Consider the following 15,621-nt stretch of genomic DNA (forward strand, 5'->3'; position numbering starts at 1 on the left):
AAATTCAAAGTTATAGCATTTTGCCAAATTTTGCAGCCTCTTAGCGTTATGTACTGGATGTCTATCCAGGTATAAATATGAAAAAGGTCCAAATTTGAGTATGATGTCATATATGAGAAATTGTTCAATTTCTTCCGCTGTTATGTTGTCCACAACCTTGGTCACACAATATCTTGTGCACATTTCTATGGCCACTAATATGTGTTTAAACTGTCCATTTCCCACTGTTATTTTTCCAATAGAATCATATTGCCAAGCTGTTGCGATCGGCTTAGGTGGGTGATGGAGTAATTGACCCGCTAGTTTAACTGGTAATTTCTTGAGTTTCTGACAGGAAATGCATGTTTTAATTCTGTTGGCAATGTACGCTTTCATATTAGGAAAGTAGTATTTCCTAAGCGCCGAATGATATGTTTTGGTATATCCAAAGTGTGGTGCCATTGGGTTATTGTGTAAGGCATCAAACCACTTACTTAATAAAGATTTCGGCACACAAAGTAGATATAACAATCCTAATTGGGGATGCTTCTGTGTTCTGTATAATATCCCGTCCTTTAGAGAAAAATATTTTGCGGCTCGAAAAGTAGACAACTTATTAGGTTCCTTATTTTCCAAAACAGTGATGATGTCAGAGAATGAAGGATCTTTCCTTTGTTCTTCTGCTAAATTTGGTAGGATTATAGGTTGTTCAATTTGGAGAGTAGTGTCTAAAGAATGGGATGCAAATACTTTAGCATCTTCCGTGTCCGAGAAATTGTCAATTTCTTGTTTTTCTCCCTGTTTAATCTCCTGTTTATCTTCTAAACGACTAAAGATGTCCGCTGGGTGTAATTGACTTTTAATGTGTTGTATTTCGAAATTATAGTCTGCTAAGAATATTCGGTAGCGACTAAATTTCCCAACTTTGTCCGCTTGTGTTGTGAGAGATGTCAAGCATTTGGCGTCTATAAATAATTTAAATCTTCTATTTAGTAGGAAGTATCTAAATTTTCTCAAAACATATATTAAGGCGTACAGCTCTTTTTGCCAAGTGGATGCTTTCCTTTCACTTGGTGTAAAACGTCTACTAGCATAGGCAACAACACGTTCTTGTTTCGTTTTATGGTTATAACATGCTAATAAGCCTCCTGCGGAGATAGAGGAAGCGTCGGTATACACACGTATTTCCAGTGAGGGATCGAAGTGAAACAAAGATGGCGCGTGTATGATGTTAGTCTTAAGTTTCTCAAATAATTCGTCATGCTGAGAGGTCCATTTAAATTTTGAATTCTTGTCTAAAAGGCACTGAAATGGTTCTATTTTTTCTGAGAAATTTTTGATATGTGCTCTTAAATAAGAACATAATCCTAAAAAGCTTTTCAGAGTTCTTTTAGTAGTTGGTTTCTTAAAATTTCGAATCTTGTTAGCAATTTTGGGTGAAATCTTGATTTCTTTCCCACTAACTGTGAAGCCTAAAACATCCAATTCTGTGTATAGTAAGTGGGTCTTCTTTGGACTGGCACGAAAATCATGCTTTCTTAATCTTTTAAAAAGTAATTCTAAATCCGATAACTGTTGTTTCCAATTTTTACTTCCTATGACCAAATCATCAGCGAATGCAGTTATACGGGGTGGTAGGCCCTCTAAAAGCATGCGTACAGCTATACTGAGTCCGGCGGCGGAACTGGAGTGACCCATGGTACACCTCTGGAATTTATATGCCTTTCTAGTATGGTTGACCTCAAAAGTCATGTATTTTTGGCTTTTGGGATGCAACAATAGCTGGAAATAGGAGGATTTTATGTCGATTGTGGATATGGAGTTTTTTCCTCTTAAAACGTGTAGAATATCCTCCGTATTTTGAAATGGTATACTTAGGTAATGTGAGAACCTATTACAAGCTTGGAGGTTGAGAACTAAGCGGAACTCTGAAGTATTTGGCTTCTTCACAATGAGCAATGGCGATGAAAACGAACTATCGCTAGTTTCCTTGATAATATTTGCGTCTAAGAGTTGCTTAATTTGTAAGTCAATTTGAGGTCTTACTGCTAATGGAACCGGAGGAGATCTTTGATGGAAGGATGCTCCTTTGTCTATCCGTATTTTATGTATATAACCTCGGAAATATCCAATGTCTGTTGGTGTGTAGGAAAAAACATCTCTATATTTAAAGAGTAAATCTTGTACGGCTTTCTTTTTTTCTTCTGATAAATCCGGGTTTATGTCAAATAAATTAATATCAAAAAATGATTTTGTTTCTTCTAATCGATCCTGAATTTCTTTTTCTGATCTATAAAAAGTTTCGTCATCATGACCACTATCTTGACAATTACCCTGTAAATCTACTTCTTGAAGATTCTCTTCTACATAAGCAATTGGGGTGCTCTTTACTAACGTTACCGGTCTACTAGTAGGATTTGATATCAATAAAGTCAAATTATTCTTAGGTACCTTAGTAGGTAACGTTTGTAGTCCGTATTTGTCCAGCAAATTTTCTAATGGAGAGATGAAAAAATATTTATTATTCTTTTGCCGATTCTTGACACTAATTGGTAAAAAGAAATGTGACCTGGCTGGTATGGTAACCTTCCGAGTTGTAAAAACATCAGCCGACTTGTGCTGTTTTATTGTATGCATAGCGTTAGCAGATAATTTTTCCTGGGTATCAATTTCAATTGGATACTGCGGAGGCCGTGGTTTCTTGTATACTGACAACATGTTATTCTTTAAGTCAATTTTGGTCTGTAATCGATTTAGAATGTCTTCACCGAATAAAGGCAAAAAATCTCCATGCTCTAAAATTCTGAAATAATGAGAAAATGTTGTTGAGCCAATTCTAAATGTAATCAAAGCTATATAGCGTAAATTTACGACAGAATTCTCAATTCCTCGTAGATTAGTGCTAAAAGGAATCAATTTTGTGTTTGGTGGAAGCCAATTTTTAGGCCAAAGACTCAATGAACTGCCAGTGTCTATGATTACAGGATACTTTTCTTTATTAATTGTTACATTAATTAATAATTTATGTTCCTGATTTAACATTTTAATGTTCTCCCTTCTATCTGATAACGGAGCTACTGCATAAAGTGATGTATTTGCCAATCTTTGTTGTTCACTTATTTCCTGTTTCTCGGCCCTCAGAACATGTTCTTGAGAGGGTTTGTCCTGGGGCCCTCTTAGGCGTTTCCCTGCTGATTATTCTTATAACATGTACTGGAAGAATGACCTTTTTTATAGCACGTACCGCATACCGTAACTGTTTCTGGCCTAGGATTACTATTATTATTTTTAGAATTGTTCTTATTTCCATTTCTCTGCCGATTTTGATTTCCATTATTTGTATTTTTCGACCTATAATTATTACGTCCACCTCTCCTAAATTGTGAGTTCTTAATGGCATTTTGAGCTACAAGAAGAGATAGTTCAGCCATTTGATTTGCTAATTTAGTGAAATCTAATGTATTGTTTGCACTGGAATTACTAGATGTGCTAGGCGCGGGGGGTTCGGGAGGGGGATTCGGATTAGCAACTTGGGGGGAAGGATTTGGAATTATCTGATTTTGTGATGCACCCTGTAGCTGTGGTGCTGAGGGTGTAGGAAAAACTGAAGCTGGTTGCTGGTATTGATTCCAACTAGGTGTTGGGTCACATATTGGATAGGTCAGTTGTTGATGATGCACAGGGAAGGAAGCGCCAGCGATTGCTGATGAATGTAAACTGCTGACTGGTGAACTCTGATCGCAGAGTGAATAGAATGCCTGTTGTAATTCCACGTAATCTCGTTTCTTCATTAGGTCATTTGCTTTCTCGAGGTTGTGTAAATGCGTTTGTAAGGCGTGAACAGTTGTAAATGTTTCTAACGCTATCTTTTGCAAAAAAGTTTTCTTTAAACCTAAGGATAAATAATTTATTTTCTGCTCCTCGGTGGCCTGAGGCAGAACTTGTCTAATGACCCTCAATTTTCTGAGAAAATAAGCATCTACTGGCTCGTTTTCACCTTGTTGGACTTGAAAAATTTCGAATTCCGCTCGATATGCCGGTAATCTTGGTCTACTCAGTGCAACTAATTTGTCTTTTAATTGTTCATAATTAAGAGCGTCTAACTGATTCTGGGCCTTTAACTGTAGGACTAAATCAAGTGCTACATCTTGTAAGTACATAGGTAATAGTTCTTTCTTTTTCTGTTCATTCCATGAATGTAATAGTGCCAGATGGTCAAAGAGCATAAAAAATCTATCGGGGTCCTCCGTAACGTGTCCCGAATACTTAGTGAGGTGTGGTATATTAAAAGAAGGGCGCGAATTCTGCTCCATGTTAAAATTGTTTTCTGGAAAAGTGTTTTTACCAGTTCTAGTTTGAGGCATAAACAAAATTCAGTTCACTAAAAGCACTAACACTTAAAATTCACATACCTTCCAAAGAAAAAATGTCCACTTCCGATTAATAAAAATACTGTCCGGTAGGGGAGTATTCAGAGCTTATTCTGAGTCGGTCAAGCCTCTACCATGTAAAACTTTGTGTAATTTCGTCTCATATAAGGAAGAGGTAGAGCATTTAATAAAAAGAGTGTCCGGAATCGACTTCCACTACCAGTTTTTATTATAAAAATCCACTATAAGAGTATTTGTACAAAATACTATACAATTTTGTTCTCTATTTTAAAAGGGTAAGTAAAAGGTAGTCTTTGACCGTAAGGTCGCAGACAGGATCTCCAACAGAGCCCCGAAGCAGGCAAAGTGGAGTGGAATTAGGTTCCCAAAGCTCCGAAGCAAGCAGTGGGTAGGGTAGATGGCCAACAGAGCCCCGAAGCAGGCAAAGTGGCTGAGGTTTGGATTCCCAGACAGAGCCCCGAAGCAGGCAAAGCCAGGAGAAAGGATAGGCGTAGTCCCGTAGCAGACTAGAGGCCCTGGGATAGGTTACTCCTAAAGTCCCGAAGCAGACAGTAGGAGGGTCACCAGAAAACTGGTACTGAGCTGGATTCTTCTGCCCAATTTATAGCGTCCCTTGGGTGGCGGCGGCGCTTCTGCTTCGATTTCGTCTTCTGCTCCGTAGGAGGGGCTAAACGTCGTCTGCAGGTGATAGCAGGTCCCTCTGGTGGAAGATCCTCTTGCCGAACCATGTGGTGTTGTTTGTAAACATTGAAGCGTGGAACTCCTTGTTTACGACATCACATAGGATATTACAATATTTACATTGAATGTTTAATGAAGGAAGCATTAATGGAAATTGGAGATTTCAAGATTGGAGGGCAGATCATTAAAAAGATCAGGTATACAGGTGATACGGTTATAATAGCTAAAACCGAAGGAGGACTCCAAGAGATGATTGACAAAATAGTTGACACTGGAAAACTGTATGGAATGGAAATTAACATCGAAAAGTCGAAAGTCATAAGAATATCCCGTGAAAACACGCCCTCACGGATCAGAGTAGAACAAGGAGAACTTGAAGAGGTCGATAATTTCAAGTATCTGGGAAGCGTTTTGACGAGAGACGCTTACTGCTCCATAGAGATCAGGTCAAGAATTGCCATTGCTAAAGAAGCATTCAACAAGAAAAGATTACTCTTAACTAGCAAGCTCAAGATTGGATTTAAGAAGTTGGTCAAGTGCTATATATGGAGCATTGGACTGTATGGTTCAGAGACTTGGATATTACGGAAGTTAGAGAAGAAATATTTGGAGAGCTTCGAAGTATGATGTTGGTGGAGGATGGAGAAGATAAAATGGATAGAGAGAGCAACAAACGAAGATGTTTTAAAACGGATAGGAGAGAAGAGGACACTTCTAGCCACCATCCTTCGTAGAAAACCCAATTGGAGTGGACGCATCTTGCGAAAAAATTGTCTTCCTTACACCGCCATAAAAGGAAAGATGGAAGGGAAGCAAGGAATTGAAAGAAGAACAGCTGATCGATTATTTGAAAGATAGGAGAAAATATTGGGAGTTAAAAGAGGAAGCTGAAGATCGAGAAAAGTGGAAGAAACATTTCCAGGCCCAAATCTAAAATTGAAAAAAATATATATATACTCATTAGTCCCAGGACCTGCCCCAAGGGCAGAATACTTAATAATAATAATAACCGATATTGATCTGTAGTGTCTATTCGCGAATGCCTGGAGGAATTTAACATGTAGTATCTTCCAAACGGTACAAGCTACGATAAAATATACTACACCAGTGAATTTCCGAGAAAATTGTACATGAATTTGATGTATCTTGCACCTATTCCCATTTGAAAGACCCAAAATTAAATCCAATATGGCCGATCCAAGATGATGGCCGGGGTGGGTAACATGTGTCAGAGAAGCAGTACTTGATCCAATTTGTTTTGCATATGCCCACATTCTTGCATATGACAATATCTAAAGAAACTAAAAGCAATTTCATGTCCGAGCGTTATAGTAGTGGTACGATTGAATTCCGGATATAGAAGGCCCATAAATATGCAACTTACCGGTATGGGCTGGTAAATTTAGTACAATACACATTAGGCAGCGGAGAACTTTGCATTTGAATCAATTTTACACGAATCCCAAGGGGACACTTCGCGAACGTACCTTATGAGAACCAACATGTAGGCTACTGTATCAACGAATGCTTGCGATATTTTAATTTCAGAACCGCAATTTAGCAAAGAGCCCTTTGTTTGTTTTCTGAATACAACACAAAAACTGGTTTCCATGATAATTCTTTTATTTACTTTTTAATATCAGTTCTACAAGTAGTTCCTCCTTCGACTACAACACTTTCTCACAAGTTAACTGATAAGCACTTAAATAATACAATGAACATTAAAAACAAAAAGAGAGAGAAAATAAATTGTAGATCACCACATTGACCTGCTGTAGCCACGAGAAATCAGAATATTCGCACGGGAAGAAAATAGTCTTCTGAATGGAGAGCACTTTTTGACAATTTTCTTTCTCTGGCAGTTTTTTTTTTTTTTATTATTATTCAAAAAGACAAAATAAAGCCGAAGTAACTCAAATGGCAGAGCGTTGGCTTCGAATTCGGGAGGTCACGGGTTCGATTCCCGCTGCCGACCATCCTGACTGTTTTTTCCAGGGTTTTTCTCAGCCTTACCCGGCAAATGCCGGGATGGTACCTACTAAACAGGCCCTGGGCGATACCTTCCCAAATCATTTCCATTGTTGTTAGATATCCAGTATAAAATGACCTCTGAGCTGTATCTGGTGATTGTTAAATAAATAAAATAAAAATAAACATGTTTACAACAATAAAAAATACACGTATTTAAAACGTATATAAAATTTGTTTTAAGCAAAATCAATTGTTTAAAACAAGTTTTAATCATTTGTTTTACATTTTGTTTTAAATAAAACAACCCTGTTTTGCATATAGCACTCTGCAAACAGTGTGCCACTCACTCTTTTTTTTTTCAGGTCACCGTAGTATATGGGATTTTTTCCAGCAAGACACTGGAAATATCCAAGTTAAATCCAGTAGACACCTTGGTGCTCAAAATGATGCTATACCAGGGTACCCGGAGAGCCCGGGAAGTTTTGAAAAGATCTTTAATGCCAGGGAAACCAAATAATCGTTCTCGATAATAAAGGCAACTGTGAACTAATATGGTTATTTGGTATTAGAGATCGCACAATACGAGATCATGCATTACAATACTATAGAATAATATATTACGGATGCATTAAGTTATATCAAGGTGTGTTGTGGCATGATTTGATTTGCGATCCTATAGCTCTATTGATTTCAAAGTTCTAGAGTGTAGCATGTTCTACACACATCATGCCACACCCTGGTTCTTAACTTTGAAATCAATAGAGCTATAGGATCGCGAATCCCTTAATGTAGACAGTGTATGGCGTTTCCGACCTACTGAACTGAGATACGTACGTACGTCTTTTTAGCCAACTTAAGAAAGAAAAAGTCTCAATCCGGCCCGTTTATATGTGTGTTGTGCGCGTAACTCTTCGACATAGATGCACCGATTTTATTTTCATTTACTTATTTATTTAGTTAGTTATTGTTTGTTTCTTTGTTTGAAAGAGTATTCTTTTCCGGCTATTTCACAGAACCAGTCTTTGGAGCTACACCATGAAACTTCTTAATGGCTGACAGTGTTCACACCATATTTGTGTGTATAATCACGCATACTTTCGACATAGGGGCACCATTTTTTTTTTTTTATTTACTTTTACTTTGAAAAAGTGTGTTCTTGCGATGGTTTCATATAAATTTCGTTAGGGTTTCTTAGTTAGTCATCGGAGCTAGACCATGAAACTTCTAAACGGTTGATAGTGTTAATATCGTAATTAACCGACTTCATTGTGTACATTCTCACGCATAACTGCAACACAGATGTATTGATTTTGATTATTCCTTTTAGTTTCAATACTTTCTCGCAGATTCCATATAAATATTATCATGATGTAATGACAGTCTTTTGAGTTGGACCTTGAAACTCCTTAACAGCTCAGGGCCGCGGTGGCTCAGTGGTAGAGCGTTCATCTCTGGTGCTTGGGGTCCCGGGTTCGATCCCAGCCCCTGCCAAGTGAACTTTGTGGTGGACAAACACCGTGTGCGTGGGTTTTCTCGGGGTTCTCCCGTTTCCTCCCACTTTCTTCATTCCACCATTTCATTCATTACTCATCATCACCGTCTCCTTTAGCCTAACCGGCATAATCGTGGAACGTAAAACTCAGATTTCATTTCATTTTCCTTAACAGCTCACAATCTTAATACTGTGTGTATATTCACGTATAATTCCGTATCGTGTAGACTGGCTAAAAAAGCTATATATATATATTTGGTCATGCATGCTTTCTAGGCCGATTTACTGTAGAGGAAGTTAGTGCTCTACCTTTAGTTTAGATTGCTAATGAACTAGTCGGACTACGAAAAAATAAAAAATATACAAACTTTTGCCAGGGAAAACATTTTATAAAACTCTGTGCGAACCCAGTATATGCATTCTAAACCATCTGATCAGGTTTGTATTCTGGTATAGTATTTTGTAGTTGTCTGGAAGAAAAGTAAAAAATTTGAAAATGCGGAACATCATCATCTCGGGAAGAAAATGAAAATTTTGGAGTGAAAATGTGCTTCTCCGAAACAAAGATTCAATTTTACAATGATCTTCATTGAGAAATGCAAAGAAATAGATGTTAATATTATACAGTCTATTATATATAGTTCTTAATGTATATGAAATCCGCAGTAAACGGATCGTAAAACCCATCCTCCCCTCATAAAAAGAAAAATCTTCCAAAATATACTTCGAAACTTAAATTGAAATGCCAGCCTCAACATGATTATAATTACTTTCTTCAAACGTAGTTTAAGATTTGGATTAAAATATTTACTTATCAAGAGATCTCCATACGAATTTTGTTTGCGCACAATCAGATTCGTTGTAATGGTGTTCAACTGTGATCTGAAACAAGAAACAATGCGACCGCATTCCCTTTATTTTAATAGTACATACTTGTGTATGACAGGTAGTACAACAAATAATAAAATTTTTCTCCATGTGTGTTAATTACAAATCGAAAACACTTGGCTTTAAAAAGGAATTGCTAAAGATATATATCTATTTTCTCAACACTACACTTGGATAGTGTTCACCTTGAGGGAAACTTAAGGAATCATCAGTCATGACGACTGACCCAGGGATTTGAATCATGAATGTATGAATGTTCGTTCTTCGCACAGGTTTACGAAGAGTATTTGAATCTCTTCCTACTCTTACGGTACGTATTTTAATGCGAATGTAATGATGAAAAATCCGTAAGATAATGTATTTTTGGCATAAATATTTGAATTCCCTACCCGCTTGGATTCGCTCTTTAATCACAGTGACATGATAAGACTCCAGCTTCAGGTAGGTACTATGTTCCAAAATTCATTCCAAACGGATCAGCCATTTTCCCATGATAGATCACAAACAACAGATAACGTCAAATGTGGGCATTTTATTTTTCACTCCATGCCAATGAGGGTTGCAATTGAACTTAAACGGCATCGGGAGGGGCACTATTTATCTCAGCGACCCGAAAACAGTGTATTTGAAACAACATCGGTTGTTGTCGATTACTATTACATGTCACTCCTTCCTACTCCACTTCCTAAAGATGCGCGAGGTATACCTTACACGGCATCGAGATTGCCACGGTCCATATTAGAGACCCTGTTATTTTCCAGAAACAAGTAAGAACAATTTAAGTATGAAGATTCACAAACAGACGAACTCTTATGACTCAATTGATTTAAAACATTTACAGGTCGGTCATGTTTTGGAAAATGTAAATTGTCTGTATTGTCAACTACATTAGAAAACTTGCTAAAGGCACAACATATCTAGCGATTTCTCAAGTCATCTGAGTCAAGTCTATTGGCAAAAGTTCTTCTTTGTACCTAAAAAGCGATTTGTGCATGTCTCCTATCATTTCACTGTCTTCTACTTAAATGATCCAAATCCATTTAGGGTAAGAGGAAAACAAAGATTACTTCATTACATAAGCATCGTAAAACAAGTTCGTCAGCTGTAATGTATTTCTCTGTCACAGATGTTTACAAAGTCATCCTATTTGATACATTTTCTTCTTCAAATCTTATATTCTTGGTAAAAAAGTACGCTGTCTTTTTCTTATTTTTTTTAAACAATAAATGCTCCATACCGTAACAAAATGGGGCCGTTTTACAGTTTTAGCATCCTTGTTAAATCATATAATTTAATTTAATAACTATTGTAATTATTTTTATAATGCTTTGGAACGTAGTAAAACCACCTACATTACTAGAAACATTTTTTAAAATGACTTCAGACTTTCCAGTGCTAATGAAAAGAAAATATATATAGATAGAAAATCATGACGAAAAAATATAGGAACGGACGAAAATCATATTCACGAAGAAATTAAATGTCGACTAAAAGCAGGGAATTCGTGTTACTACTCGGTTCAAAATCTCTTGTCGTCGCGAATTCTGTCGAGGAATTTGAAGCTTAAAATATATAAAACGATAATCATGCCTGTTGTTCTGTATGGTTGCGAAACATGGTCGCTTACTCTGAGGGAAGAACATAGACTGAAAGTATTTGAGAACAGGATCCTGAGAAGAATATTCGGACCCAAGAGGAACGAGAATGGGGAATGGCGGAAGCTCCATAACGAGGAACTACATAGTTTATACGGTTTACCCAACATTGTTAGGGTCGTCAAGTCTAGGAGGCTTAGGTGGGCAGGTCATGTAGCTAGAATGGAAGAAAGTAGAAACGCTTTCAAAGTCTTGACTGGTAGACCCATAGGAAAACGACCATTAGGAAGACCTAGGCGCAGATGGGAGGATAATATTAAGATGGATCTCGCAGAGATAGGAATACAAAGTAGAAACTGGATGCAATTAGCTAAGGATAGAAGTCAGTGGAGAGCTTTTGTGAACGCGGCACTGAACCTCCGGGTTCCATAGGCCATAGAGTTAGTTAGTTAGTTAGTTAGAAAAAATATAGGAGGTTTCGTGAGGTTGTGAAAAAGGAACAAAGGTAGAAATAAAAAGAAAAAAATCACATGGAAATTACACCAATTGTTATAATACTGCAAATAGATACTTCATTTCTTTTGCCAAATTCCGCGCAAGTGGTAAACAAGTAATCTCCTTTCTGAATAGTGGATGTAGACACTGCATGTACTTCAACAGTGGTTTCGATATTGGTAATTTCTTAAGCAGTTTTGAAACCACACAAATGTAAAATCGCTTCACATCTTCCCTGAATTCCCTCTTTTGTAGATCTGAGCAGCTAGCTATTGCAGTTTGCGCTTTCACTCCAACTTACAGGTTGCCGCGGATGGTATTCACAGTTCTTGAAATCAATTGCAGATAAATCAGTACCCCCCTTCTCCCCCAATACATCTGGCTTCACAAACCTCAACAGCAGCATTCTGATAACTCTGAGTAGAGTAAATGAATTATCGGGTCTTTGCGTTGAAAATTTATCAAAAATAATTGATGTACAAATGATGAAATGCAGTTTGGCTTCAAACAATTTTTCAGAAACGGTTTAATCCTTCTGTAACGATTATTTTCATGACATGCTTTATCTTGTACTTGCAGATTCGCCAGAAAGTACTTCCGTAGCCCTGAAAGTTGTTCCCCAATGCGTTTGTACACAGGAGACAAAGCTAACCATCGGCTCGGAACATGACGCAGAAAGAAATGGCTTTCTAAATCCAATACTACTGGACAAGAGCATAGTTCTGTCGTCGAGCCGCAGGTATTCTGAACCACTGAAATACATCCACACAAAAATCTTCAATGTCCCACGACAATGATTTTACTTCATCATGGAACGCATTAGAAACTGTGTGCAAAGTACAAGAACCAATTCCAGAAGCTTTGGTAACCCTTGATCTTGGCACCCATCATTTAACATGTGAAAGTAACAATACCACAAAAATATAGTTTTCGTTAAAATGTAGGAAATACAGGAGCATTGGAAAGCCTGCGACTAGGTTAAAAAGTGTTGTAAAATTCCTGTACTGCGGATGAAACTTTTTGATGCTTATAACAGCAACTAAAACAACTTTATTTTTAAACAACTATGCTTGATTGTGATCATAGATAGATTGCTTGATTGTATATAGATGTTTTGCTAAATAACACACACTGAATTCAGCTATAGAACTAAAATACATAAAAATTATAGGCCCGTGCCAAAATTGCCCCACGTCACCCTATTAGAATTACCCACCTCTTCGTTACTCTACAGAATTATGTACTTACTTCTTTCTAGAAATCGAATTATAAACGAGTTGCAATGGTGCAAAGTGTGTCCCACGACACGCGGATGAAACTTCACGGATATCCTTTGTGAGACAAAGGAATTCAATAGTTTCATATTCTTAAATTGTATTTTAACGAGAAATATGGCTTTATAAACGTATGTACAAAATTTAATGAAACTTAATTTTACTCAACAAAATCCACTGGGCTGGGTTTTAAAAAAAGTGGGTTCTTCACAACCCTGGTATATTAACAAGTCGTAATCTTTTGTACAGTACTATTCTAGCTTTTATATGGAAGTTGAATGCAAGTTCCTCTGAAGCACCAAAATAGACATTTCTTACTCAGGTCCACGAACTGCCCCTAGATGTCATTCTTTACCCACAGGGACATTAACCTTTCGACAAATATGGCACATGCAGTGCTGAGAAAGCGTAATATCTTATTACGCTGTTAAAATTTGTAAAAGGTGAACTTTAGGTCCAGTTTACTTGAAAGTATGAACGTGGGACATACGCTACTCTGGCACTGATCCCTCATATTTCCTAACCGATTGACTAATAATCACAGAATACACTATTAACACTTTCGCTAAATACTTCGTCAGATGCAGAGTAGGAAAGTAGTTTTACAGTGTCCAGTTAGGCGCCACACTACAATCCAGAGGTACGTGATAATATTTTACTGAAGATGCAGAGAGTTTACTACACAAAGATAAAGCTAACAGGAGAATTGATCGGTAAAAGAACAGAAAGGAAAAGAAGATAGTTAATGAATTCTGAAAATCATTAATACTATAAAAAAAATAATAATTTTAAAAGTTGACGATACAATACGTAGAATAATATAAAATTAAATTATGTAAGGAAAATTAATATAGAAGAGAATAAGCAATGACGCTAAATATAAAAATTGTATGAGAAACTTCGTGTAGGTTGTTAAAACTAAGGGTTACGTTTCGCGGAAATGATGATAATATTAAGTGTCTTCTTATCTCTTTCTGAGCAATATGAATGAGTCTAGAGAAGGATTTTGATTATACTTAACCAGTCGTAATGAGTTACGTGTTCTTAGAATTTAAATGCTGTGGAAATATCGGCGATTGTTCACGCGGATAAGAAAAGCTGCTGGATTCATTCAAAGATATTAACGAAGTACTACAACTTTCGGAATGGTGGGATATAATGTTATCTTGGATGGATGTTGGAAAATCAGACTAGCAACGAATATAGCATTTTATATTTTTTAACAGCACTTGTTCGGTAGAACGATGATCTTTTAATGGGCCAGTTCTCGTAATGAGAGTTTCTATTTTGGGATGCCTTGGGTGCATGTTTTTGGGACTGGTTGAAGGGAAAATTTTGGCTTCAGAAGTGGTGAGTACGGAATAAGCGAGATCATTAGTCGAAGTGAGGCGGTATGCGGTGGTATGGCATACCATCTCTGGTTTATCAGTGATGAAGGCATACCGCACCTTGTTTTTCTATGATCCAAGACATACTGTCACTGGAAATACCTTGAATAAATACATTTTTATACACAGTAATTGACGAGTAGATTACATGTAAAAAGATATTATTTCTTATGTAGAAATAATTTCTAAGTTGATAACACCGACATTTTTATCTTTTTTCTACCTTTATTTTTAAAAATGAGATGTCTTTAAGGAAGTTCATCTAGTTTATGTTTTGATGTGCCATATTGAATTGTTTATGCGTATAAATGTCGTGTTTTGAACATGGGGGGATTTAGGGATTGTCTGCTGTGGCGGTAGATCTTCCGGGGGTTTGGAATACCCTCAGTCAAGTGGGGATCCCTGAATTTTCCCACAGGAAAGTGTTAATATAAAAACCTGGTTTTTGAGGGTTTTCGTGTATAATTCTCCATAATACAATATAAGGGAATGTTTTTTTAGAAAATTGTTGTCGGGAATCACTCTCCATGTCCGCCCACGTAATTACAGAGAAGCTCTCCAATGATTTTCAGTCATTATGTAAATAGAAACGCGATCTTTTAGGCAGTATACCCTTACTGTATTTCAATATTTAGATAGCCAGTATGTCGAGTCAAAATCGTAATAAAACATACCGCCTCTGCTTTTTACCCCACTTCGAACACTGAGCGAGATCCATGAGTTTTCGTAGAGAATTGAAACGGAGTAGTAGTGAAAAATTTGGAATACATGATTCTAAGTATTTTTCGCTTTCGGGGGGGGGGGGGGGGGGTCGTGCGATTGAAGTGTTTACGCCCAAGGTTTTCTGGGAAAAATGGTATTCTCGGTTGGAGGATGCAGAGAAGATCTATGGGAAACAATGTGCTGGAACAAATACGAGTTGCATGAACAACCAAATGCGTATTTCTCAAAGCTACTAGTCTTGAAATATGTTTTCTACAAGTCGAAAAATATAATGAAACAGAAACACAAGAATAATAGTACAAGTCATTTCTAAATACTCATGCTGATAACTGTTATTTGACATGAGTTTATAGAATATGCAATTGTAAAAAGTTTTATTTTGAAAAGCACTAGTATTACAAGACTAGTAGTTTCAAGAAATAGGCCCCAGGTGACAAGGTTGGAAATGTTTGGTGTTTCAAGTAGAAGTGTTCTTGTTGTGTTGGTAGTTTGATGCGTATGTTAGTCTCTAGATGTCCGTCTCAATCTGGCGTCCACATCAAAAAGGTTGGAAAAAGACCAAATGAATTTGACTAGGCACTTGTTTACGCGAGAGTGTCAGCATCACTCTCTAACTGGCGAAAACCGAAACTATATAACTAAACAATGCAATTGTAGAAAAAATGTAAACTCTTCTATTTCACGTTGCATTATTCAATACCACCCATCCGTACAGAAACGTATAAATCTTGATTAGCCTATATT

At 37.0% G+C, this 15,621-nt stretch overlaps 1 protein-coding gene across 3 annotated transcripts in view; it reads left to right on the plus strand.

Moving 5' to 3' along the window:
- The window catches only part of LOC145662792 (meiotic nuclear division protein 1 homolog), a 71,332-nt gene that overhangs the window by 12,432 nt on the left and 43,279 nt on the right, over window positions 1–15,621 (plus strand). Inside the window, exon 1 of one of the 3 annotated variants that reach the window (XM_081728677.1) lies at window positions 12,099–12,231. The exons of the other annotated variants lie outside the window; for them this stretch is intronic. The gene's annotated coding sequence lies outside the window, so the exon portion shown is untranslated. Of the gene's footprint in view, window positions 1–12,098; window positions 12,232–15,621 lie in introns of those variants that run through there. 3 annotated transcript variants of the gene reach the window in all.

The sequence above is a fragment of the Thermobia domestica genome, chromosome 10 (genome assembly GCF_964235325.1).
Source record: "Thermobia domestica chromosome 10, izTheDome1.hap1.1, whole genome shotgun sequence".
In the NCBI taxonomy this organism is placed as follows: Eukaryota; Metazoa; Arthropoda; class Insecta; order Zygentoma; family Lepismatidae; genus Thermobia; species Thermobia domestica.